At 50.8% G+C, this 25,596-nt stretch overlaps 1 protein-coding gene across 2 annotated transcripts in view; it reads right to left on the bottom strand.

The window, feature by feature from the left end:
• Fxyd6 (FXYD domain containing ion transport regulator 6) overlaps nt 1–11,785 on the bottom strand; it is a 30,799-nt gene extending 19,014 nt beyond the window's left edge. The window contains exon 1 of one of the 2 annotated variants that reach the window (XM_059267745.1): nt 11,183–11,785. The gene's annotated coding sequence lies outside the window, so the exon portion shown is untranslated. The remainder of the gene's footprint in view (nt 1–11,182) is intronic. The other variant, XM_059267746.1, reaches the window with a different exon arrangement.
• Between the last annotated feature and the right edge of the window lie 13,811 nt (nt 11,786–25,596).

Genomic DNA, 25,596 nt, shown 5'->3' with positions numbered 1-25,596 from the left:
CGTGAGGACGTCAAGTCTCTGCTAGCGTGTGTGTGTGTGTGTGTGTGTGTGTGTGTGTGTGTGTGTGTGTGTGTGTGGCCAGCCTGTCTCTGGGTTTTAGCCCTTAGCTTCTTTGTTATTCTCAGCAGCTTGGCCTTGCACTAGTTACAGCTATGATATGGGACAGCCGCTTGGCCCAGCCCACACACACTAGGCAGCCAGACTTATGGCGAAGTCCAGTTCCCATCCTCCACTCACTTCTCTGTGGGATGAGGAAGAACCTCCTGAAGCCCCCTTGTTAGCATCCCACCCATTTTACAGGGAGAGAAACTGGGGCAGAGAAAGTGAGTGAGAGCCGGATTCTACATGTCTATCTTGCCCTGTCTGCCTCTCCAATGGTGGAGAGAGAGTAGTCTGCCCTTGTGGGGATCCAGCCCCAGATCACAGAGGAGGGTTTCCATCCCCCACAGTGGGCTACCTGCACTGTGGCTCTATGAAGGACCCAGATCCCCTTGGCAGGTGCCACTCCTTGTTCCTCCCCAATCCAGCAGGCTCTGAGACCTAACAGCCTAGGGAGGGGGGTCAAATGAACTCCATAGGAAAGGGCCCTGCTTTTCCCAGCCAAGCTCCCCACGTCGCCAGCTTCATCCATATTCACAAGAGAGCCAGAGGGACTGCGGAGTACAGAACGTCTGCCAGCTCACCCTGAGGGGGAACCGAGAGCTGTTTGCTCGAAAGGGTGATTTTTTTTTTCAAGACAGATTACAGGCCCATGCAGTTCACTAGGAGGGGGTGGGGAGCATGGGGTGGGCAGTACAGAGTCCACTGACCCATCCCACCCACTTCTCAAGGCTGTAATAAAGGTTAAGTGAGATAACATGTGTGAAGGATTTTTGAAAGCTGCAGAGCCCCGTGATCTCAATATGCAACATTTATCGGGTGCTCATGTCGTACAAGGGTGGTTCCATGCGGCTTGCAGTCCTTCAACAATCGGACTGTGGCCCGGGAGGTGGTCACCATGAGGATGATTCCATTATACAAACAGGCCAACTAAGGAGAGAAAGTATGGTGACGTTCCCAAAGCTCTAGATGCCAGCTTCAGTCCCAAGTACCCTGGCCCCCGAGTTCCCGCTGGGAACCACTTAGTGTCCTGCTGGGAACCACTCAGCTCTCCTGGGTCTGCCACCCGGGAGCCCTAGGTCTCCAGAAAGCAACAGGGGCTCTAGGAGGCTTTCCTCCTGTGACTGTAAGAAGAGGTGGCGGGTGACACGATCCCAGGTCTGTGAGAATGGATGCCACGGCCTTTGAGTGGGCACAGCTGCTGTCTGGCTTCCACAGCCCCACTCTTACCAGTGGTATCCCCTCCTGGAAGAGAGCCTGACCCCCTTTGCCCTCAGCCTGTGGTCTGCGGAAGTTTGCCCCTCACGGTCTCTCTCTGGTGGCCAAAAGGAATGAATAGGGGTCTTCAGTGTCCCCTTGCTGCCTGAGACGGCAGAATCGAGGAAGAAGAGATAGAAGAGTCTGGTGGTAAAATGCAGGGCTGGAGGCATGGTGTGTGTGTGTGTGTGTGTGTGTGTGTGTGTGTGTGTGTGTGTGTGCGCGCGCGCGCGCAGCTAAGCAGGAAGCTGCAAAAAAGGGGGCAGGGAAAGGGTTCTGACGGGCATCAGGCCATCTGCCCCCCAGGGAGCAGAACCTACCAATCTTGACGTTCAGCTCTGTGAGTGACGCCCCTGCCTTGCCTGATTGAGGACAGGTTCCATTTCAGCCATTTGCAACGAAGACAGATTGCTATGGAGCCTGGTACGGTGGCCCACACCTGTAATCCCAGCATTCAGGAGGTGGAGGCAGAAAGGTCGGGAGTTCAAGGTCACCCTCGGCTACAACAGTGAGTTGGAGGCCTCAGCTACACAGTAGTCTCATGACTCGTGGATTCCATGAGACCCTATCGGAAAGAGAAGGGGCCTGGGTTCAGCAGCTGGCATCGTACCAGCTCCTTCGGCACCAATTGTTGGACTCGTTACTGTTAGTGTTGCCCTGCCCTGTCCTCTCCTCCCTTCCTCCTTTTCTGCTTTTTCCCAGAAAATGGGGACAAGAAAAGAAGAGGGGCCAGGAAAACGCTCCTGTCACCTCTCCCTTCTTCCTTCCTATAAACACTGGAAGGTTCTAGTGTCCCACGCTGACACGAGTCAGGGAGGGCTTGATCCGCAGCTGACACTGGCTCCCCAGGCACTGCTTTCTGCTCCAGATCAACAGCTGCCCCCAGGGCCTCAAAGCACAGAGAGTACGCCGGAGGAGGAACCAGAAAACAGGGTGCTGACCAGGACCAAGAGGCAGGGAAAAAGGTCGCAAGCTGGGACTGAGGCGGGCCCAGGGACAGTGCTCCCAACAGAAACTGAGCCAGCAGAGTGGACAGGAAAGGTGGAGGGGAAAGTAGACTGCAGGGAAAAATAAAATCTGCATCTGAGGGAACCCCAAGTCTGGCATCATCCTCCTCCCAACAGAGTCCTTGCCGGACCATCTCACTGGGCTCCCTCTGCCACGCCCCTGGCTCCCTAGTTGCTACGATTCTCTAAAGAGCAGAGAGAGGAAAACACACGAGGGTGGAGCCTGCACGGGAAAAGTCAACAGACAGCTGCCGTGTCCAGGAGAAAGGCTCTCACACCGTTTCCTGGCAGCTGGACAGTGTCAGGCACAGCAGTGTCCCAACTCTTGAGGTCCTCGGGCTCCTCTCCAGCTAGGAAGGCCAATCTTCTTCCTTTCCAAAAGTCCTGCAGAACGACTGCCTTCTGCAAGGGGCTATTTCAGTGTGTCCCTGGGAAGACTGGGCCCCAAGGTGCGTGAGTCAGGCTAAGTTGACTTCTCTAAGACCTGGGGGCTGTTCCTAAGGTGTCACTTGGGTTCAAGGAGTCTGATGTAACAGATCACAGACTCGTATCCTTTAGCCCTGAACCCTCCAGTGAGCTGAAGCTGGACCGAGGTCCTGAACAGTTGCAGGGGATACTGCCCATTGGCCCTCAGCCCATAGCTGATACCAACAGAACCAGCAGCCAAGGCAGCTAACAGCCTTCTATAAGGATCATGAAGCTACTGATCACTTGTGTCCCATCCGGTGAGAATTCTAGGGCATGGAGCTGAAATGAAGGTGTTTTCCCCCCACAATACCATCCCCAACACGGTCTTTTTAATGTCACATCTACTTGTGAAAGAGAAATATTCCTGAGGTTAACACCTGCTGATGCCTTAGCCCAGGGTATTTATTCAAATTGGTTTCTGAGCCGGGCGGTGGTGGCTCGCGCCTTTAGTCCCGGCACTTAGGAGGCAGAGGCAGGTGGATCTCTGTGAGTTCGAGGCCAGCCTGGTCTACAGAGGGAGTTCCAGGACAGGCTACAAAGCTACAGAGAAACCCTGTCTCGAAAAACAAAAACCACAAAATAAAATTGACTTCCATATGGCTGAGATGCAGAGAGTCATCGTGGGAGAAGCTGTGATTTGAGAAAGAATATCAGTTTTATCATTCCAATAACCATGGCCACCTACTGTTGCTTAGACCCCCCACTTATCAGCTAGAGTACTCCACCAAGCAAGAGAGACACAGACCCTGCACGATGGGTCTATGATCTAGCCATGTTCTCAGGCTGCCCTCTCCCTCCCTGACTCCAGTCTAGTTCCAGAGCTCATCTGTAGTCACCTAGAGGGAAACATCCCTTTAGTCTGTCCCCTGCGTTCTATCACCTACCGGGTTGGTACAACAGCCTGCCTCATTCTGTAGCCACCACGCACATCTTTAACCTTCTCCTGCCACTCAGTCCCAGACTTGCAAGACTTAGACAGTGAGATGGCCAGAGAGAGTGGAACTGATGGGTTAGTATGTCTGCCTCACGGAGTGGAGGGTCAGAACTGTGTTACTGGGCCATGACTGGGTGGAGACCTGGTGCTTTCAATGTGACATGACGTGATGACAGTGACTCCTTGCCGCTGTGATCTTCCTTCCCCAAACCCATGCCCCAGTCTATGATGGGAAAACACTGGTCAGATCCCAGAGCAGAACATCCTACAGTGACCTGACCAGTGCTCTTTCTAATGGCCGCAGTCATCAACACCAACACACAACCACAACCAAGAAGAGCCCAAGGAGTCATGATAACTAAATGCACAGTGGTGTCCTAGAGGCGGGATGCTGGGACAGAAGGGGGACGTTGGATAAACGCTAGGGACATCCGCGTAGAGTGTCAGTTTTAGCTTACAGTGTATCAACAGTAGCTAGAATGAAGTAAAGACTGTGGCACGAGAAAATAATATCTGAGTGACAGCAGAGGCTGTGAACAAAGGAAGGCACTGAGCTCTGTGCTGTCCACTCAAGTTTTCTGCAAACCTGAAACTGTTCTAGAAAAATAAAAAATAAAAAATAAGTCTGTTTCTAGCTGAATTTGAAATATTCAGTTAAAAAAACCAAATCAGTCCTTCATCTCTATCCATGCCTAGCCCATCAGCTCACTTCCCTGGCACAGTGCAGAACACAGGTGTTCCCATGCCACATGCTTCTGTAATAGGCAGTGCATGGCTGGTTCACTGCCACAGAGCCAAGAGCTGGCAAGGCTTTTAAAGCTGTCTTTTAAGGCAAGTGGTTTTGGTTGTAATCAGAGAGGCCACTGATAAATCTGTGGCCTATTTTCTTGCCCTGTATTTTTAAATACCCACTGAATAAACAATTAAACATCCATTCTTCAATTTAAGAGCCTGGCTTGAAATGATTGCTCTCTCCACAGACTGCCCACCCCACCCCATCCCCCCAGCATTCCAGAGCAGAACTGAAAAGGAGATGACCTCAAAGCTGTTGAGGGAAAGGGGAGAGTAGAGGGTGGTGGCATTCGGATGGGCCTGGAAATCTGGTGGCCTGAGTTACTTTGTCTTGAATTCCTTGTGGTACCTGGAAGGCACCTGGGCAGCCTAGCAGTTAACCCCAGCCCCTTCAGGACGAGGCCTTCATGTCTGGCAAGATTCCACTGACTTGGGATTCTTTTCCACCATGCCTCATTCACAGAAGAGGGGGAACCCCCAGGCCCCCAAGAGTTTCTCTGAGAGCCCAGCACCACACCCAGCTGGCTCTGCAGGCCAGGGCCAGAGGCCAAAGCCCTGTATTACACAGCAGAGCACTTGTTACTTAAACTCTAGGAGCCTTTACCTTTAACCCAGAGTTACTTCTGGGAGGGAGGAAGTTGGCCACAAGAAACAAAAGAGAGAGGAGACCTGGAGGACTAGGCTCTTCCTCAGAAAGGGAAGCACAGCACAAAACTCAAACCCAGGCCTGATGTCTACATGTCTTCCTGGGAAGACTCCAAACTGACCTACCAGCAGGGGCCTAGGGCTTGGGGGGTCACTTTACTGTCACTGCCAACTGAGACAGTCTTCATGGTGCCAACCTAGCTAGTCCCCAGAGGAATACTGTAAACATCAGGGCATTATAGCCAACTCAAACACAGGTAGTTGACATGAGCTGCCCAGCACGAGCCAGGCCCAACCATCCCGTCCAACAGCACAGTTCAAGGATCCTGCCTGTCCAGGACAACTGTGTCTGGTTCCAGCAAGTCTAGGTAACCAGTAGCATTACACAGAAGCCATGGGCACACGCGCGCACACACACACACACACACACACACACACACACACACACACACACACACACACCTGCTGACAAATACCCATTCATAGAGACCAGAAGAGCAGTCCCACTAGCAAAGACAGAAACCTAAAGTTACTGTCAGACCAAGGGCCCAGAGACCAGGCCCATGCCATCCTACTCATAAGCAGAGCACATTCCAGGGGATCATCATCCCCTCTCTGCTAGCTGCCGACTTCTGGAAGCACAGCTCTGGCCTTCATGTTTCCACCTACACTCTGCATGGATTCATATTCTTTCCCAGAGATGGGAGGGACCAAAGAAGGTCCTCTGGGTCTAGACACCCAGAGAGTATAGAGGCCAGGGGACTCTTGACTTGACCCTATTTGTCTGTTTTAGGAAACTGTCCCCTCCCTTCTCACCTTGGACCTTTGTCACTCCATTCCCAGAATGACAGAGCTTACCCCTTTTCCATGTATTGCTTGCACAGGCACACTCTCATATGGGGGGGGGGGGGGGCGGCGCGCGTGCGCACACGCGTCCTCACATCCCAAAAAAACTATAAATGCCTTGGGCCAAAGGCACTTGCCAACATCTCTGGATCCCAAGCAACTGGGTACAGCAGCTGCTCTACAGATATTGATTGATCAAGTAATTAATTGACATGGCAGCATCACCGTCTTTAAGTCATAATCCACCCTAAGCTCAGAACACCTGAGAATCTCAATGGCATATTTTAAGCATTCTGAGGCATTCCATCATGCTTCCCCCAACTCCAGGCCTTCATGTCCTCATCTCTGCCATCTGGGTCTCGTCAAACTCCCAAAAGGGACGGTGAATCAGCTCCCTCTGTTAACTACAGCCTTCAGCATCTGCCAGAATGCCAAGGAAGAGGCATTCCAAGACCATACATGGGAAGAAAGGAATGGACACCTTAGGCATGGGCTAGGTGGGAACAAGGGCAAGGACTCAACACTTCCCAGTGGAGGCTGACTCCACTTAGGGGCTCTCTGGACTTCCTCCATGGGAACCTGCCTTTATGGGGAGGGGGAGAAATGTCTGTAAGCTCACTAAAATGCTGACTGGGAATCAGATAGAGCTTCTTGGAGGAATGTGCACTTGAGAGGAGCCTTGAAAGATGACGTAACAAGCAAAACCAGAAAGCCTCAGAGCCTAAATTTATGGTTCTACAAAGGCTCTCATCCCCAACTCCACAGGCAGGAACAGCATGTTCTAACAAATCTCAAGTAGAGGACAGAGCACAGGGTTGGGGTGGGCACCTGGATGCAGCTGACTAGGAAGGGCCTGAAGGGTAGGACCATGTACCTGTCATTACTCAGTGGTGGACAGTCACACACAAAGGCTGTGACAGGACCAGCCTGGTGCCGCAGGAGCCACAGATAACAGATCTGGTGACTGAGAGGATGAACTTAATAGGCCATCACAAGGGTGACAGACTGCTGCTAGGTAAAGAGGGAAGGTGTGTGGAAACGTGCAAGCATGTGCTTATGTGTCAGCGACAGAGGATTATGTATGTGTGAAGAAGGGGTTGTGCGTGAGAGTCCAAGTGTACTTGTCCATGAGCCCTCCTGTGGAGGGTTACAGGGCCTTCCTGATGGAAGATAGAGGTGAGGTGGGCAGGTAGGGGGAAGGATAGGCCAAATCATTAGATCTGCCTGAGCAGGAGTGACTAAGAAAGTGTGGCTCCACAGCTCTACAGGGTTCTGAGAAACTCATAGGGCATGCCATACTGAAGGGACTTGGTATTTGCTAAAAGATGAGCGAGTAAAACCTAGGCCGGGTTTCACTCTCAAGCTGCAGAGGGTGGGGGTTCTCTGACTCTTTCTACCCAAATCATGGTTCTTGACTGGGCAGAGGCACTCCCACACTCCCAACTCGATCCCTGGTGGCCAGACCTCTTCCTTCCTGTCCCCTCACCCCAGACAGACATCTTTGTGACAAATGTTTTCCTATGCTGTTTTCAAGCTGGCTTTATATTTCCCAGGTCAAGTTCTCCATTTTAAAACAAGGAAGACGCTGCTACGTGGGCCCCGAGCTTCTGCCTCGGCCAGAGAGGTCCAGCTTCTTGCCAAGGACAGAGACCCAAGACACTGTGTTCCTGACCTCTCTAAACTGTCCGGAGGTCTTCAGAGACCCACTGAATGCTGGTCCCAGTCTCATACTCTGCAGAGGTGGCCCTTTAGTCCCTGTACGTGCTGTAGGCCCCATGTGTGTCCTAGCAGAACGGACAGGTGACTCTTGCCCAGGTCCCTCCCCCATTCAGCTTATCCTTGGCCTCTCAGCCATTGCCTGGCCAGTGGTGAAAGAGCACCTTTCTCCAGAGTAGCCAGACAGTCTCTTTCCAGCTCAGTTTAGCCGCGCCCCCGCCACACTGGTACCTACAGAGAAAAGCAATCTTATTCAAGACCGTAGAAGCCATACACATTTAGAGGAAGGAAGGGCTTGGAAATGACTAAATCCCCTATGGACAGATGCGGAAACAAATGTCTAAGATCTTGGAGGCCTCGGGTTACTTGAGCACAGCCCAAGCCATTTTTAGGTTGCACCAAGAGACCTGTGGTGCGTTCAACAAGATATTGTGGAATCAATGCATTTGCCCTTGGGAAGCATAGCACTGGGGGTGGGCCAGGTAGCTAGAACCAGGCTTTTTGTGGGCCACAGGCACTGTCTCCTGTGAGTTGTGCCTTTCCAGCACACCCCAGGAGGAGCAGATAGGAGCAATCTGTTAGATGGTGATCCTAGGGGGTACCTGACACTGTCTGCACCCAGATGGTGGCCTGGTGCATCCGACAGGAAGAGAGTGGAGGTTGAGGACTGTGTGCTCTCCATGAGGGGAATTTAGGTGGGTTGATTTCCCATGTGGTGGGGGAGGGGCTATGGTCCATGAAGCTGTTCTTCTCACCTCTCCTTGCCACATCCTCCAACTTCACTCTCTAAGGAAATATAATGGGGCAGATGCCTCTCTCATCCACACCTACGAGGGGACCCTCACTTTGTAAGGGACATCCTGATCTCCAAAGGACTGACAGCCACCAAGGGAAGAAGGGAAGAGGTGCAGGCCTGGCAGTGTGGGATCCAAAATCTTGCCTGTGAAGTCTGTCCTCAACCACTACTGGTCGTGAGCCTTTGCCTCAGTTTCCCACCTGTGTCATGCTCCTGAGGCTCTGGAGTCGGGGACTGTGTCTCTTTCCTCACTGTCGTGTTCCCAGAAGTTAACAGATACTGAAAACCGCTCAATGACTGAACTAAACAGGTTCTCCACCAGAACAAAGGTCAGGTGGATCCCGGAGGGGAACTCTTCCCTCAAGCTCCTGCCATCTGAGAACAAGTCCTGGAGGTGTCTTTATGATGCAGCAGTCCATGAGAATGCAGCTTTACTCTCCCAGATGCACAGGAATGATCGGAGGAGCAATCAGGAAGCCGGAAAATGGCTGGAGGGAGAGACCTGAACTTCAATGCAGCCGAGTACCCTGACTTCCATCTCTGGCTTCTCTCTCTCTCTCTCTCTCTCTCTCTCTCTCTCTCTCTCTCTCTCTCTCTCACACACACACACACACACACACACACACACACACACACACACATCTCTGCTTCTTCTTTCTGTCCACCTGTGTTCTCCATAGCAGGCAGACTTCTCTCCCCTCCAAAGACCCCCTCTAGTAGGAAGGGGCTATTGGGCTCATGGAGGGAAGAACACAGCCGGCGGAGATTTAAATTCTGGTTTGTGCCCAGTCTCACCCCTGGAGTCTGGCACCTAACAGAGGTGCCCCTCTACTAAGGAGGCCTGGAAGCCTTTCTTTCACCTCCTGCAAGGTCCCTGGGAGATGTTAGAGGTTCCCTTCTGGACTTCTCCCTCTCCCTCTTCATACTCCAGGGATCCAGGATAAGGCTGAACAGCAAGGAAACCACCCTCTCTCTGCTTTGCCTCACCCAGCCTTGTGTGTGTGTGTGTGTGTGTGTGTGTGTGTGTGTGTGTGTGTGTGTGTGTGTTGGTAAGTGATGGTTTATGTTACAGGTGGAGTTTGTGTGTGCACACACAGAGCGAAGGCTGAATATAGGTGATATGCATGTTAGTGTGTATGTGGGGGTGCATATAGTGCATTTAGTGTGGATGTTTATGGTGTGTGTTTGGTGTAGTTGGTGTGTTTGTGGTGTGCAGGGTGTGTGATGTATTAGGTGTTTATGTGGTGTGATGTGCATTTGGTGTCTTTAGTGTTTATGTGTTGTGGTTTCATGAGGTGTACTCAGTGTACACGTGATATAAATGTATATGATGTTATGTGTGTGGATTATGTTAATGGACTGACTGTGTGGGGTTATAGGTATGTGAGGTTGTGATGATATTGTGTGTACTGTGTGTATGCGTTTGTGTTTGTGGTGTCTGTGATGATGGGGTGGGTAAAGGGCCAGGCAGTTTAGGGTGGGGGCCAGACATAGGGTGTCCTCCCTTAAAAGCCAAGGGTAACCAGTATCTAGGCAACCATATTGGGGGGAGGGGAGGCAATCGGAGGTGAGGAATGGGCAGAAAAAGGAGGGAGGAGGAAGTGGAGGGGTTTCCATGGCAACCATGAGACAGGTCACGTGCAAAAGGCCAAGTTGGAAAACAGATACACATATTCATACATCTACAATATGAGGGCAGACAGAACCCCAGAGCCAGAGATCCTTTCATTGAGGGCTGGTATGCCCACTGGTCCCTCTGCAAAGCTGGAAATCCCAGTTCCAACAGCGCGTGAAGCCAGGTTAGACAAAGAGAATAAAGACTGAGGGCGATCGGTGGGGCCAAGCCTCCAGCCACACAGCAACCTCTGGGTCTGGAGGTCGGTGGCAGCTTGGGTGGGCCCATATTTCCAACCTGACTGTTCGGAGCAGGCGCCCAGAGACCCAGGCTCTCAGCCAACTCTATAAGAAAGCGGGTGCAGACACAAAGGGGGAGGCTCCGCCACGGCCAGCCCTGCTGTTGAACGGTGGGGATAGGGTACCAGTGGCCCTGGAAGGAATACAGGGCTTGACAGACCGAGGGAAGGCAATGCGGTCAGATGAATCCCCTGGCCATAGAACCCAACAACGCCTTCTCCAGGCCCCCCTCTCCACTCCCCCAGCCCACGCCCACACCCCACAAGCAACAAGCCAGCAAGTTCCATTTTGTGTGGCTCGTGTGTCCACGTTCACATCTAGCCACATTATCAGTTCCTTGCATATCCACTCTCCGTAGGATCCCCAGCTTCCAAGTAACAAAAGGGAAGCTCCCCGTCAAAAGGTCTTCTCCCCTTTTTCCTAGAGCTCCTGATCCAAGCTCAGAGCAGCCTCGAAAGCATTTTCTAGCCACTAGCATCGCCCACCGCCATTGCCTGAGTCCCCATCCCTGGACCCTTGGCCTTGCGATGCTCACCTCCTTGTTTACATCCTCAAAGCCGTTTCCCGCCGCCCCGGAGAGGACGTGGGCACACACCCACTGAAACAAACAAGACTCGGAGGAACCTGGCGCTAGAGGGACGGGTCCCCACCCGAGCCTCCTCCCCTCGGAATAAGGCGCCAACTTTGCCCACCTCCCCTGCTGCTCACCTAGGCGTTGGGTCCCCTCCGAGCGGATCCCGGGAGGATGTGCAGAGTCCCAGCAGCCGGGAGTGGCGCGCTGGGGGCAGGGCGGTGGGCGCGGCTTGCAGCTTTCCCGCCTCCCGGAGCGGGCTGACGACGGGCTGGGCTCCGGGATCGCCCTCGTCCGCTGGCTTCTCGGACCCTCTCAGACCCCTCTACTGTCGCCGGCGCCCTCCTCTTCTCGAGCTCTTCGCAAAGGGAAGTGAGGCTGGAAGAAGCAACAGGAGACGCGCGCGGAGGAGGTGCCCAGCGCCGGAGCGAATTTGCCAGCAACAGCTGCTTGATTTTCCTCCTCTGGCGAGGGTAGACTAACACCGTGACAGGGCTGGTGTCTTTTGGAAATAGTAAACTCGGGGGGAGGGAGCCAGAAAAAAAGGGAGGAAACCACGGTGCATCAGCCACCCGCAACCTGCGTTCTTTGGGTGTGTTAGCAATTTGCATGAACGGAGCCAGAGGTGGGTGGAGCTGTCATTTTCAAATAGAGCTGTGGGCTGTAGGGACAAGGCCCTCACCTGAAGCAAGGTTTTACTGCTCAGGAATCCATTTTCAAGACACCCCCCTCAAACACTGACTCTGTCAGAAAAGGCTGTAAGAGTACCTCCCTCAGTTTAGTCACTAAGAGTCAAAATTCGAGATGACAAGTGGATTTGAAGGTTTACACCATAGCTCTGTGATCCTACCTGTAGCGTCCCCTTGAACACTCACACATGGAGTCTTCCATTCTCTCACCTGGGAAAGGGGGAGGGGGGTGAGAATAACCTCCAGGATGTGTTTGACTCGATGACTCTAAGTAATGAGGTCAGAGCTTGCAAGAATGGACAGAGGTCGGCTACCCCAGCAGGTTGGTATCGAGGAAGCCCTGCTGTGAGAAAGGCTGTCCTAGCCAGTCAACGTGTGCTGAAGGGTTGAGGAGAGCAGCTGTCATCTCTAATTCTAGGTCTGATCACAAGGACTCCCTGACGACCCCCCAGCCGCCTGAAGTAATGAGCACTGCTAGCAAGAGCCCGCCCCTCCTCTCCAGCACCCCTGGCCCAGGCCAGCTTCTCATTTGTGGGGGAAAAAAGGGGGACAGTCTCCGGAGATGGTGCTCAGCTTTAATCCCAGCACTTGGGACGCAGAGGAGAAGATCTGAGAATTTGAGACCAGCCTGGTCTACAGAGTGAGTTCTAGGATAGCCAAGGCTACACATAGAAACTCTGTCTTGAAAAAACAGAAAGAAAAAAAAATAATAAAAAGAGGGAAACGTGGTAATTCTGTGGCCCTTCAACTTAATGGGATTATTTTAATAAGTGGTCAGCTCTCCAAAGCCCAAGGCAGCAAATAGACACAAAATCAAGGAGACCTTGGAGCTGGCGGCTGCCAGGAAGGGACTGAGTTCCCCTGCTTCAGGGGAGTCTGTGGAGGATAGTTTGACCCTTTGAGCACAGGACATTGGGCTGAAAGGACTCCACCCTGGCCCAGTTCCAAAGTCACTAGGGTTTCTGTGACAGTGAAAACACTTTCATCAAAGTCTGGCTCAAGCCTTGCCCATCCACGTGGCTACAGACAGCTGCCTGACCCTCTGTCCCTATCTTTTCCTCTGGAGGCTGGGGACTAACCTCCTGTTGCTTTCCACGTGCTCAGCGTGGGAGAGATGATACCACATCCCTGGCTAGTCCCGTGTCCTGGGCAAGCAGATCGGCCCCTCCCTGCCAGTGCCCTTGAGTCCTGCCACTCGCCCACTTACGAGTTGTCTTTTGGAGTCACTCCTTGTAAGTGGGTGCCAGCCCAAGCTTTGCAGGCCTGTTTGGGAAAGGACAGGCCAATGGGTCAGAACTCCAAAGCCCAACCACCTGTTGGCTCAGGCTGCTTCCTGCCAGAGGATGTGGCCAGGTTACTTCCCGGGCCTGTGCCCGATGCTGCTGGGAGTCAAGCCTAGGAGGACTGGCCAGGGCTTGCCTCTCAAATAACACTTCTTTTTTGTTTATCCAGGTGGAATTCGGGTTGTTCCTGCTACAAAGCAACACAGAGCCTCGCTCTGGGAGAGTCACATCTCCCTTCTAGGGGGTAAAGAGACACAGAGACACATCTGGCTCCTGGGATCAATGTGTCCAGGGGTTAAAAGAGGTCACCAATTGCTCCACTCTTTCAGCACACCCCTGTGGGGGACGACTCTCCCATGAGCCCTGGGTCAAGCTCTGCTGGCAGGACAGAGAAAGGAAAGGCGTCGTCCCTTATAGACAATGGGTGAAATGGGTATTTCTCAAGTGGCTCCATGGTTCAGAGCCCTGAGAATATAACATTTGCAAAGCAAGCTGGAGATTCAGGAGTGTTAAGGAAATGAAGTGAAAGAAGCAAGAACTGAGGTGTGGAGAAGGGTTGGGAAATGATTCCAACTCTGGAATAGAAGCTGTGTGTGTGTGCAGAGGTCCTGTGCGTGGGATGGGTGTTTATCCCCGCATGGCAGTGAACAGAGGAGACAGGCCAGGGATTCCAGCTTTTGTCTTCAGGGCAATAGGAAGCCTCTGAGGGCATAAGAAAATTGCTCTGAACAAGAACTAGGGAGAGGCTGGCTCAAAAAGTTCCTGGGGGATCTGCAGTCGGGATTTAGAAGGCTCTGGAAAGAGGATGGAGAAATGAGCTTGGATCCCTGCTAAGCAATTGCTTCTCTAGAAGCCTGAGGAAAGGGGCAGTTGAGGCAGGACTGCATGCCAGGGTGGGAGTCAGATCAGAACGAACAGAAAGTTTTCTAAATAGCATAGGTACAGGAGCGGGTGTCACATACACACACACATGCACACACACACACACACACACACACACACACACACACACACACACACACCAGACCCCGAGACACACACATGGTGCTGGGAGCAAGCACAAAAAGTACATGAGAGTCCCCAGTCTGGAGCCATGGAAAGGCCCAGTGCCAGGCTTGTGAGGACAACGCACTGTTGAGTGGGTCCCGACTGCTCCATGCTGGAGAGCTTACACTAAGCCACATAACTAACCCCATCCTCAAAGCAGTTGCCTAGGTCCTTGTGCTATGGCAGAAGTAGCCCTCCCAGAGCCAGTGGGAAGGCTGCCTTGTCCCAGGAACACGGGGCTCACATGGGCAATGAAAGGGGTAGGGGGTGACCAGAAGTCTTAGTTACCCTGGCCCTCCTAACACGTAGCTCTCCAAGAAAGACCCAGAAGTCATTGGGTGCTGTTTCTTCCTGGGGGGGCAGACTACAGAAAGGGAAACGTTCCCCTTACCAGTTGCTGCTGTGTACTCATTCACCCCCTTCCTTATGCAGGCTGTCACCCCAGAAGGGCAGCTCCCAGATTCCCTGCTCATTCCCAACCGCTCCTTCGTCCTCCTCCCCCACCTTTCCCACATTCCTCCGGATTCTCCCTCGTGAAACTGTGTCAGGGCCCTCTGTCCCTTTCTGTGATTTCAAAGCAATCTGATCAACAGCCACGTTTTTGGCACCAGCTTCCACTTAGTCCTCTTCTCTGAACAAAGACTCCAGGGATGTCACATACCAACTCCGGCCTCCCTGTGTGTTGTCAGCGTTCCCCCATGTAACACACACCTAAGTCGAGTCAACTTAGAAAGAGAAAGGGGTTGTTTGGATCACGGCTTTGGAGGGCTTAGGGCAGAGCATCACGTGGGGAACACAGGGCATGGTAGAGGAGAACCTCTCAGCTCCTGCTATCTGAGGTGAAGGAAAAGGGGGAAGAGAAGGAAGAGGAAGGGGAGAAACAGGAAAGATGTGGGGGGTAGGGAGCTGCTAGGTTCTCACTAGCTCCTTCAAGGACGCTCAGTGAACTGAAGACTCTCATTAGGCTACATCTCGTAAAGGTCCTCCCACCTCCCAACAGTGCCACGGGCTGGAGACCAAGCCTTTTGACACACGTGTCTTTGTGGGGCGTTCCGTGTTTAAACTACAAACCATAGCACCACCTCTCCAAATGCCCTACATCTTTCTTTACTTCAACAGCACTGCCCTCAGCTTACCTTATCATCCACAATAAATCACACCACACTCTCTCTTCTCCCCCAGGTCCTCTCTCGGCTGTGTGCACTCCTGGAGCCATTGTTTCCATGACTGATCGGGCATCCACGGTACCAGCCTCCTACCGCTGGCTCCACTTCTGTCTCCTCACCTCTACCTCCATCGACTCCTGTATGGTAGAGGTAATAGTCACTTTTTCCACGGTTGTGGTGAAATGCCTGGCCAAGTATCATAAGGAAATACAGGTGGTTTAGGCTCACAGATCGAGGGTGAGGTCCTTCATGGTGGGGAAGGTATCACAGCAGGAGCGTGAGGCAGCTGGGTGACCATATCCACCCTCAGGAAGTAGAGAGAGCTGGTGCTTAGGTCATGTTCTCCTTTTCATCCCATCCAGACCCCAGCCTACAAGATGGCTCTGCCTATGTTCAGGGTGAGTGTCCCCGGTTTGTTAAAGGTCTCCAGAAACGCCCTCATAGACACTCCTGGAGTTATGTTTCCATGGTTACTCTAAAATCAGTCAAGTTGACAATGAAGGTCAACCGTCCCAAAGGGACCTAATTCCTACAATTCCTGTAAGTTTGAGGACCAAACTCTGAGCCTCGCCTTTAGTGTTTATAAGCTAGTGGCCACCAACTGCTCTTACCTCGTCTCCTGAACCCCTCTATTACCCTCGTCCCCCCCCCCCCCGAAGGTGCTGAGCTCCAACCCTAGAGTTCACATTTCTATTTCACTGCCTGCTTTCCTGCCCTCTGACTTTGGCTCACGTGGCCTTCTGCATTTGAAACACCCCTCATGCGGGACCCTTACTGCAAAACTAAATCAGATACTGCCTTGCTGAAATTAAGGCTCTCGCCCCCGCCATCATGAGCAGCACTTTGCTTCTCCTGTAACAACATATAGCACGGGCTGCTTTATGCTCAAAGGAGTATGTTGACCGCCCTAATGGAAACGGGGCCTCTTTGGTCAGATTTAGCATATCAGTCCACTCACAGTACGTCTTGCAGGGTGATCCATTTTGATAACTTTTTTCAATTTAAATAATTGTAACTATTGACTCATGAGCTCCTTGTGTGATCTTGTCCCTAAACAAACTTTTATCTTCGTATTGGACACCTTCCTCCTTGCTGTCTCTTCAGCCCGTGACTGCCAAGCTCAACCAACGGTCCTTACCAGAGGCCATTAAAGGCCTTTGAAGCTGGTGCCCCGAGCACTGGTACTGTTAGCCTAGACCACATCTACGCCATGTATCAGCTTTGTTAACACAGCCTCGCCCTTCCCTCAAGAGAGCTAAAGCAGGCTAGCAAACAGCACTACACCAGGCAAGTCAAACATGGATGAAATTTTTTCTGAGTGTGAAAAACCACCACTATCCCATTAGTCTGGAGGGCCGGTTGCTGCCTGATTAGCTTAAACTTGCTTGTAAGTGTGAAATATCACCCCTAGGTGCCGATTGCTAAGATCTCCAATTAGGAGCACATATTTCCCAGAGAGCAAGGCTGGTTATCCAAATAAGAGTCTACGGTCACTCCTCCAAAGCCTTTTCACGCTGCAAATCCCTCAGCCGTTGGTTTTCCTGTACATGCAAATGGAAGCAACAAGAAACAATGTTGCCTTTTGGAGATAACGATGTTGGAAATTCAAGACATAATGGCTCCCTAGACAAGACCAGAATAGCTTCCTATTCCTGCCATCCCCGTGCACAGGGAAACAGCCTGTGAACACATTCAGGTGCCTGAACTCCCTGCCTCACCCCGAGAGTGCCTGGAGCTAGCATTCATGGGGAGATGCGCCTGTTTATCAACATCTACTTGCTTCTGGCTCACAGGATGAAGACTCAGAATGGAAGCCTGAGTTGAGTCCTTGAGCCAGGTGGAAAGCTAGCAACTCAGCAGCCCTCTCCATTCTGTGTGCCCCATAGCTTTGCATGGAGTCTGTAACATGTCAGCCGGGTCCTGTTTGCTGGGCAGGGAAGGCTGATGTGAATCTGCCTGTTTTCTCTGGCATCTTCTACTCCCAACTCCATCCCCACCCCCAAAACTCTGAGCTGAGGATTTAGGAAAACAAATAACCATTTGGTGGCTGTGATTTCTAAGGAAGTCACAGGGAGTCGAGAGAGGAACTGCCACCACGGCAGAGAAGAGTTCCCCTCCCCCAGTGTTCCATCAGGACCTATAGGGCAAGCCTATATCTGAGTGACATAGGATATCCAGAAGGGACATGGGGAGGCAGGAGAAGGGCTCAGCAGACACCGTCTGTGGCCTTAGGGGCCCTGTCTCTTTTGTTTGTGTAGAAAGGACTTGGGTCTCCGCCTCCCAGCTGTCTGTAATCAGTATCTCTTTGATGATGCTATAATCACTCCTCAGACCAGGGCCTGTTTTTATGACCACCATTTAAAGTATCATCCTCCAGTAATTTTCACTTTCAGGCCTTTTAAGGATCTCAGATGTGGCAGGTGAGAAGTGATGGGTGTAAAGCAGCCCCCACCCTGCTTCTCTCCATTAAACATTTACATTGCCCCTGAAACATTTCCCCTTCTGGCTACATTGTCCAAAAAGAGAACTCAGTTACTTCCCTCAGCCTGATTCAGAACTAACTCAGAAGCAAGGAAGGGCTGCAACGATTCAGGCCAGGGAGTCAGTTGACGAAGTTGCCTGCTCCTAGACGAGGAGCAAATTGAGGACAGGAAGGCGGAAGGACATCTGGTGCGCTTTTAGCCTCCTTTCTCCCCTCCCCCTTCATCAGGACCATTGGTATATAATGACCACTTTCTGAACACAAAGACTGGTATCACCAGAGAACACAGGACACATCAATCATTAGTCCATTAGTGTCAGTGCTGGGATGCGGTCTGAGGCTGCACCTTAATTGGCGGGAGGAGAACGGGGAAGATGACAAGCAGGTCCTCAGGACATGGCTGCCAGACTTCGGATACATCAGGCTCACCGGGAAAGTGTTTTTACAGTGATGACGATCTAAACGCCCAGAGCTGGCCTCAGTAGCATTTCTCATCTCTCCAACTCATCTGTAATGACACACTGTCACTATTCTCTCTTCGAGGGGGGTCTGCCCATCCCTCAGCCTAGGCTATGTGACTCACTATTATTGTGTGTGGGCGGGGGTACATGACTATGAGAATGTATATGTATGGATATGCCTGTGGAGGCCAGAGGACAGCCTTAGGAGCTGACCACCTTTTTCCTCCTCCCCCTCTTCTGCCTCCTTCTCCCATCCTTCTCTTACCCTCCTCCACCTCTCCTCCTCCTTCTTTTGACATAAAGTTTCCACACTGGTCGCTGGCCAGTCACTGGTCAGTCACTGGTCAGGAGCTTGCTGGGTAGGCCAGGCTGGCTGGCCAGGAGCTCACTAGTCAGGCCAGGCTGGCTGACCAACAAGCCCTAGGGATCTCTGTCTCCCTAATGCTGGGATTACCAACACACACCGCCACATCCCTGCCTGTAACTCAACTTGAGCCTGAAACAAAGAGGTAGAACAATCCCTGAGTTTCTAATCTGGGCTTTGGACAACCGTGTGACTTCTACCTTCCGTGTTGGAATGCAGACTTGTCTCGTGGAAGGCAGCTGCCTTCCAAGACGTCAGACACAGATTCCCTGCAGGGGAGAGTCCTGATGTCTCATTCATGTAGAATGTTTCCAGCCAGCCAGGCTCTTAGCCAGGTCTCTTGGATGACCTTGACTGGGAACCGTTCAGGGGCCTTATCCCAATTCCTTAAATATGTATGGTGAACATACCTTAACGATGGAAGGTAGCCATTGTTTAAACTATATCAGAGGGCACTTAGTCTCATAACAGTGGATGACTGACATGAACGAGAGGGACCACAGCAGATGACTGACATGGGCAAGAGGGGCCTGTTTCAGTCCTGTGAGTCAAGACCTGGGCCAAGGATGCAGCCAGGGCATCTGCATCTTCACAAACGCTCCCTGGGACGAAGAGCTGAGGTTCCAGTGACTTCTGCTACAACTGTCACATATGACACTGTGAGTCTGGAATAGAGTGACCTGACCTGCAGCAGCCTGTCAGGGATACATGTGTTCAGGGAGATCGGACGGCTTGAGAAAGAACAAGGCTTAAGAAATTTCTGTGTCTGGGGCTCAGAACTGGACAAAATGAAGAGAAACAGCGGAGTTAGAGCCAGAAAGATTGCAACAGGATCCAGCCTTAGAGAACATCCTGGAAACTAGGAGTCCAAGGCCCAGAGAGGACACGTGTTCTAGTTTGCTTCTCTATTGATGCAATAAACACCATGACCAAACAACTTGGGGAGGAGAGGGTCTATTTCATCTTACAACTCACAGGTCATACTACATCACTCAGGACAAGAACTCCCACAAGAACCCGGAGGCAGGAACTGAAGCAGAAACCGTGGAAGGACATTGCTTACTGGCATGTTCTCCACAGATGTCTCAGCCAGCTTTCTTATACGGCCCAGGTCTGCCCGCCAAGGGATGGCACTGCCCACAGTGCACCAAACCTCCTCCATCAACTAGCAATAAAGACATGGCCACAGACCAATGACAGCAGCTTCCGTGGAGGTCCCCTTTTCCCAGGTGTGCCAAGTTGACAACTGAAGTTAACTGTGACAGCAAGTGACTTTCCCAGAGTCACATGGTTGTGATTGGCTGCAGTGAGACTAGAGTGAAGTCTCCTGAAATTAGTCCAGTTCTCTTAATTCACACATTTCTTAGGCTTTTTGTGGCATGAGGAAACACAATGCTTTCCTAAATGTGTGAAACTATTTGTTGATGAGTTTCAGACATGAGAGTCCTGCTCATTGCTGTCTCAATCAACGTGTGTCTACCCATAGCACCCAAAATGGAAGAATAGGACTCTGCTGTGGGACTCATCAGGGTCACCTTCCTGGAAGAAGTGACTCTTGGAGGATAGGGGTTGGGATGGGGACAAGCCCGCTGAGGCACAGAGTAGGAGCCTGGTGGGTGGATCTACAGGCTATTACTGTGCTGCAGTCAAGAAAGCCCTGCTGCGGAGCTGGATTTGTACACTTCTCCCTGGGGAACGTCATCCCAGGTGGGGGGACCTTGATACAGACTACCCTGAGACATTCAGGGTCAATTGTGCTGATAAGAACGACATTCAGGGCCAAGAAGGTAACCAGCCAGGATGGGGAACAGAACCCCATGAGCTATCAGGGGGGCGTCTCCCTGCCTCTCTCTCCCTTCCAAGTCTAGCCTCCCTTTATCCTTGGAGGAGGACTCTAGACATGACCCAGTCAAGTCCGTCTCTGGTGTCTCACTCTTAAGAACCACTGGCCATGGAACAAGCTAGTAAACTGGCCTCAGCTGCCCTTTGCTGAAGGCTGAGTAAGAGAGAAGGAATTTTTGCCTGTAGCAGGAAAGGTCAGGCTGGGAAGCAAGAAAAACTCTCCCTTTGGTCAGGATAGGCAGATAGGCAAAATAATTACGTCCTTGGTAAATAATTCTCTCTCTCTCTCTCTCTCTCTCTCTCTCTCTCTCTCTCTCTCTCTCTCTCCCTCTCCCCCTCCCTCCCTCCCTCCCTCCCTCCCTCCCTCCCTCCCTTCCCTCCCTCTTTCTCCGTATATATGCGGGTACCTGTGTGTCATGACACACGGGTAAAGCACAGATGTCAACCTTGGCTGTCCATCTCCATCTTTCACCTTGTTCGTGGCAGGGAGAGTATCTTGTTCTCCACTGCATCTGGGTAGCTGGCCTGCCAGATCCCAGGAATTCTTCTGTCCCTATTGGGGTTACATAGGTATGCCGTGCCCCGTTTTAGGTGGGTACTGGGGATCTGAACTCAGATCCCCAATCTCACGCCGCAAGCACTTTACCCACTAAGCCGTCTCCCCAGCCCTCATTGGCACATAATTCGTGTTCATTGGAGAGATCAATAACCTTGTCTGCAGACTCCATGTCACAGAACAAGGTGCTTTCAGAGGCTGTCGAGGGGAGGGGAATGAGCTCACGTAATCATTCTTTAGAATTTGTTAATTACTGTCGGTCCTGGATAAGTGACTCGGCTTCTCCGTGTGTTACGATAGTACTCATGACATGTAATCCTTAGTCCATGGACTTTTGAAGATCGACTAACATGAATAACATAGCTGCTGCAGTGTCGGACAATGGTAATTGCACAGTAAGTATTTGTTTCTTCTATTGTGTGCAGGACTGGGACTGTAAATGTATGTATGTGCATGTTGAGGTGCATTTGGATGTGTGTGGGTATACACACACGCATGAGTGGTGTGCATGCAGGTACATGTGCATGTTTGTGAGAGGAAGAAGACAACCTTGCAGGTCATTCTTTAGGCACTGTCTGTGACTTTTTTTTTTTTTTTTAAGACAGAGTCTCTCACTGACCTGGAGCTCATCAAGTAGGCAGGTTGGCCAGAAAGGTCCAAGGATCTGCCTGTCTCTACCTCTCCAGCACTGGGAATAGAAGCACCCATCACTGTGTCAGGATTTTTATGGAGGTCCTGGGAATTGAACTCATGACCTCCTGCTTTCAAGGCAAACACTTTACTGACTGAGCAATCTAACCAGCCCCAATAACTGTTCTTGACTTTCCTATACTAGCAAACACAGAACCAAGACAGAGCTTCATGTAATATGCACCTACTATGTGCCAGGTACTTAGTAGGTCTGTGGCATACCTGACCACACACAGCAACCTGGCAGCTAGGTTTTTTTCCCATGACTCTGTCTATGGTGCATCTGCTTAAACATTAAGTCATGGGGAGGGGGTGCAAGCTGCAGGACAGTGGTCTATATGGTCAGATCGTTGCATAATGCTTGAAAACTGAGTGTTCCAAGAGGGAGGAAATAGCCATTGGTTTCAGCCCTGTGTCTGGGGAGTCCTGGAGAACCCCATTTAACTCTCTGAATTGGCTCAGGTGGTGGATTCAAGAAACTGATACCGTTTTCTGGGCAGGCAGCACCAAGGAAACAGCAGAGATACACCAGGCAGCTGACCTGGGTCTTTACTGTGCATCTGATGCCCATCAATTCATGGTTCTTATTTAGTTGGCACAACAGGCCTGTCGTGTGGCTCCTGTTGTCGTCTGTGCTCCAGAGACAAGGCGACACAGAAGAGATAAAGAGCATGGAAGAGATAAAGCAGTGAGTACAAGGTCAGTCAGCTGGCAAGTATTAGAAGAGAAATCTGGTGCAAAGAAAGCCTTGTTTTGAGTCTTCCATGGCGAAGGTCGTATGGGCTCTTCTATACAGATTTCCATATCCATCAGCCATTCCAAACCCTGCCCAGTGCAGGGCTAAGGTTTGGCTCCCACTCTCCCCGCCCCCTACCTCTATACCAAGCCATTTACCAAGGATGGATAGAATCTGTTAATTTCATCCCAGCAAAATTTAAGGGAAGAACAAGGTTTTTTTTCACTCTGAATAGGTCATTTCTCTTGTTCCTGCTTCCTGCACTGTTAGGTTAGACTTCTGTCTGTGATAAAAGGAGGGAGCCTTGTGGCTGTTCTATCTCAAGTCTTGCGCAGAAGACAGGGGAGGCTGGCTGGAGACACCTCTGGCTTCCATCATCAGCATCATTTCATATTTGCAAAGCACCCCCAGAGCGGCTGCCCTAGACTAGGAGAGCTCTGGAGAGGATAAGATCAAAGTGAGATGGAGTGGGCCCCCTGTCACAAGGATGCACACATGCAAATCTCCACCTGCAAGGCAAATTAGCTCCCAGCCTTGCCCGCACAGGTGCATTCAGACGAATACAACCTCCAAGCCAGGGTTCCTACGCTTGAGTGTGTGTTGTCTTCGTGAAGGAGGCTTGAGACACAGATTGCTAGATCTACCCCCAAAGGAGCCTGATGCTTGGCCAAGAGATCTCAGTTTGAGAGCCAGTGTACTCATACACCTCCCAACAGCCCTTAGGTATTCAAGTAGGAACCTATTCAATTAGGTAGTCTGTACTCACACACCGGTACCCATCCAGATGTGCAGATTCAGACAGAAGAGATTCTGACTGCCTCTTCCATATCCTCAAGCTGCATGCTTCCTGGGACCATCTGAACTCCAACCTCTCCAGCATTCTTTACATTCTTCACCCTGTGGCTTCTTACCTCTGGAGGGGAAATGTAGAAACCAGAACTAAGGCTAAAAGCAGGAACCCCTTTGCTTGGACAGAGTTCTGGGCAAGATGCTCGCTCTGTGGCAGTCAGGAGACAAGCAGAGCCCCTGTGAATGTGGGACAAGAGATATTGTTTATTTGCCTTGAGTATAGCTCATGCTGTCTGTCTTGTAAATGTTTCCACAGCTCCAGCTCTTGGCTCTTGTCTTACCTTCCAATGAAACCTTCTCTGCTCTCCCCTACTGCTCCAAACACCATCGCCAAACAAGGACGATCTTTGCATAATTTTTCTTCATATATTTCTAAAATTTCTGTTTAGTTTTTTTTCATACAATATATTGTGATTAGGATTTTTCCTCCCCCACCTCCTCCCGTGTCGTCTCCCCCTCCCTATTCATGTATCGATGGCAGGGTTTAGTTTAGTTTAGTTTAGTTGTTGTGTTTTTAGATATGTGTTTGCTTGATTCTGTGAGAGCTGAGATCACATTGGGTTTCTCACAGCTTCAGACCTAGTTTGTTAAAATTTATTCAAATCAGGAGCTCTCCTGCCGCATTACTCAAATGCTTCGTCACTGTGTCAGACCTAGGTTTCATGAAGGAAAGGTGTGTTTTGGATCATGAAGTTGGAACTATTGGCTCCTAATTGGCTGACTCTGGGTTTTAGGTCCGTGGCAAGGAAGAAACTTCATGGAGAAGGGGCTTGGTGGAGGAAAGCTGCTTATTCCTTGGCAGCCAGGAAGCAACGAGGCAGACAGGAAGGAGCCCAAGACCATACAGAGAGCTCAGTAACACACCTTCAATGACCCCACCTCTGCCAATCAGTCCCGAACTCCAAACTTTGCCACAGCTTCTCAATAATGCTGTCAAATTATGGATCCCTCAGTGAACTAGTCCACTGGTGTGTCTGAGCCCTTATGATCTGCTTACCTGTCTGTGATTGGATGCTCTAGCTAGAGACCAAGACTCTGATCAGGAGCTCTTAAGGGGGATGTTTCATGTATAAGTCATACTACTTACTACCCTAACACCACTCCAACACCAACTCTCTCTGAGTTCAAGGCCAGTCTAGCCTGAGTTCCAGGACAGCCAAGGCTACACAGAGATATCCTGTTGCAAAAACAAACAAAACAATCAAGGCATCAAATCATCCATATAATATGAACTTACAGATATAAAAATGTACCTCTATCTATGAATATGTAGAAGGAGTTCCCAAACTATTTCACCCAAATACTCACAATATTTCCTTTTATATGGTGAGGCCTGGAAGGAATTTAATTTCTTCCTTGTAATAATACAGACTTCATAATTTTAAGAGATTAAATGAAATGAAATATGGGACAATATGATGAGTTTATTGCACAATAAACAGTAACTTTTATGTTTTCTTTCTAGTTTTCAGGATTGTTTGAGACCTCTCTCTTTCGAGTGCTTCTGCAATGAGATCTAAAGTACATTACAGATGCAGTCTAACTTTAAAACAACACAAACTGGGGAGGGTGGCTCAGTGGTGGGAGCTTGCCTAGTTTAAGGGCCTGGACGTGGTTCCTAGAAAACACACACACACACACACACACACACACACACACACACACACAGAGACAGAGACAGAGAGACAGAGACAGAGAGACAGAGAGAGACTGAGAGAGACAGAGAGAGTTAGAGAGACAGACAGACAGACAGACAGACACACACACACACACACACACACACACACAGAGCCAGTGAGGTGACACCATGGTAAATTATTTAGAGGTGTGTGTTCTCTACCCAGCTCCCAGCATTTCCTACAGCCTGTGATAACTCACTCAATACTACCGGATAAGGGTCATCAATTAGTTCAGCTGGAGGATACATCAGACAAAATAACTGATAAAAGCATCTTAAGGAAGGGGTTGTTTAGGCTCATAATGAGAGTATATGTCGTCATGGCTCATAGTAGGTCGGTATGTTGGGGAAGGTGTGGTGCAAAAGCATGAGGCAGCTGGTCACCTTGCATCCACAGTAGGAAGCAGAGAGAGATGAACACTACTCAGCTCACTCCTCCATTGTACTCTGTACAAGAAGGGCTCATGGCCTGGTACCATGTACATTCAGGGAGAGTCATCTTGAACCTTCACTTTCTCTTGAAACACTCTTGAAGACATGCCTAGGTGGTTTTAAATCCCAACATATTGATATCAAAATTAACCATTCAGAAGGATTATCAGTGAGGAACTGTCTTAGTGTTTTGTTGTTTTGATAAAATTCCTTGAAAAAGGCAACCTAAAGGAACAGAAAGTTTATTTTGGCCCATGGTTCAAGGCCTGGCTCATC

Source organism: Peromyscus eremicus, chromosome 7 (assembly GCF_949786415.1).
Source record: "Peromyscus eremicus chromosome 7, PerEre_H2_v1, whole genome shotgun sequence".
NCBI classification, from domain to species: domain Eukaryota; kingdom Metazoa; phylum Chordata; class Mammalia; order Rodentia; family Cricetidae; genus Peromyscus; species Peromyscus eremicus.
Note: the sequence above shows the minus strand (reverse complement) of the source record. Positions and strands in the feature narration are given on the sequence as shown.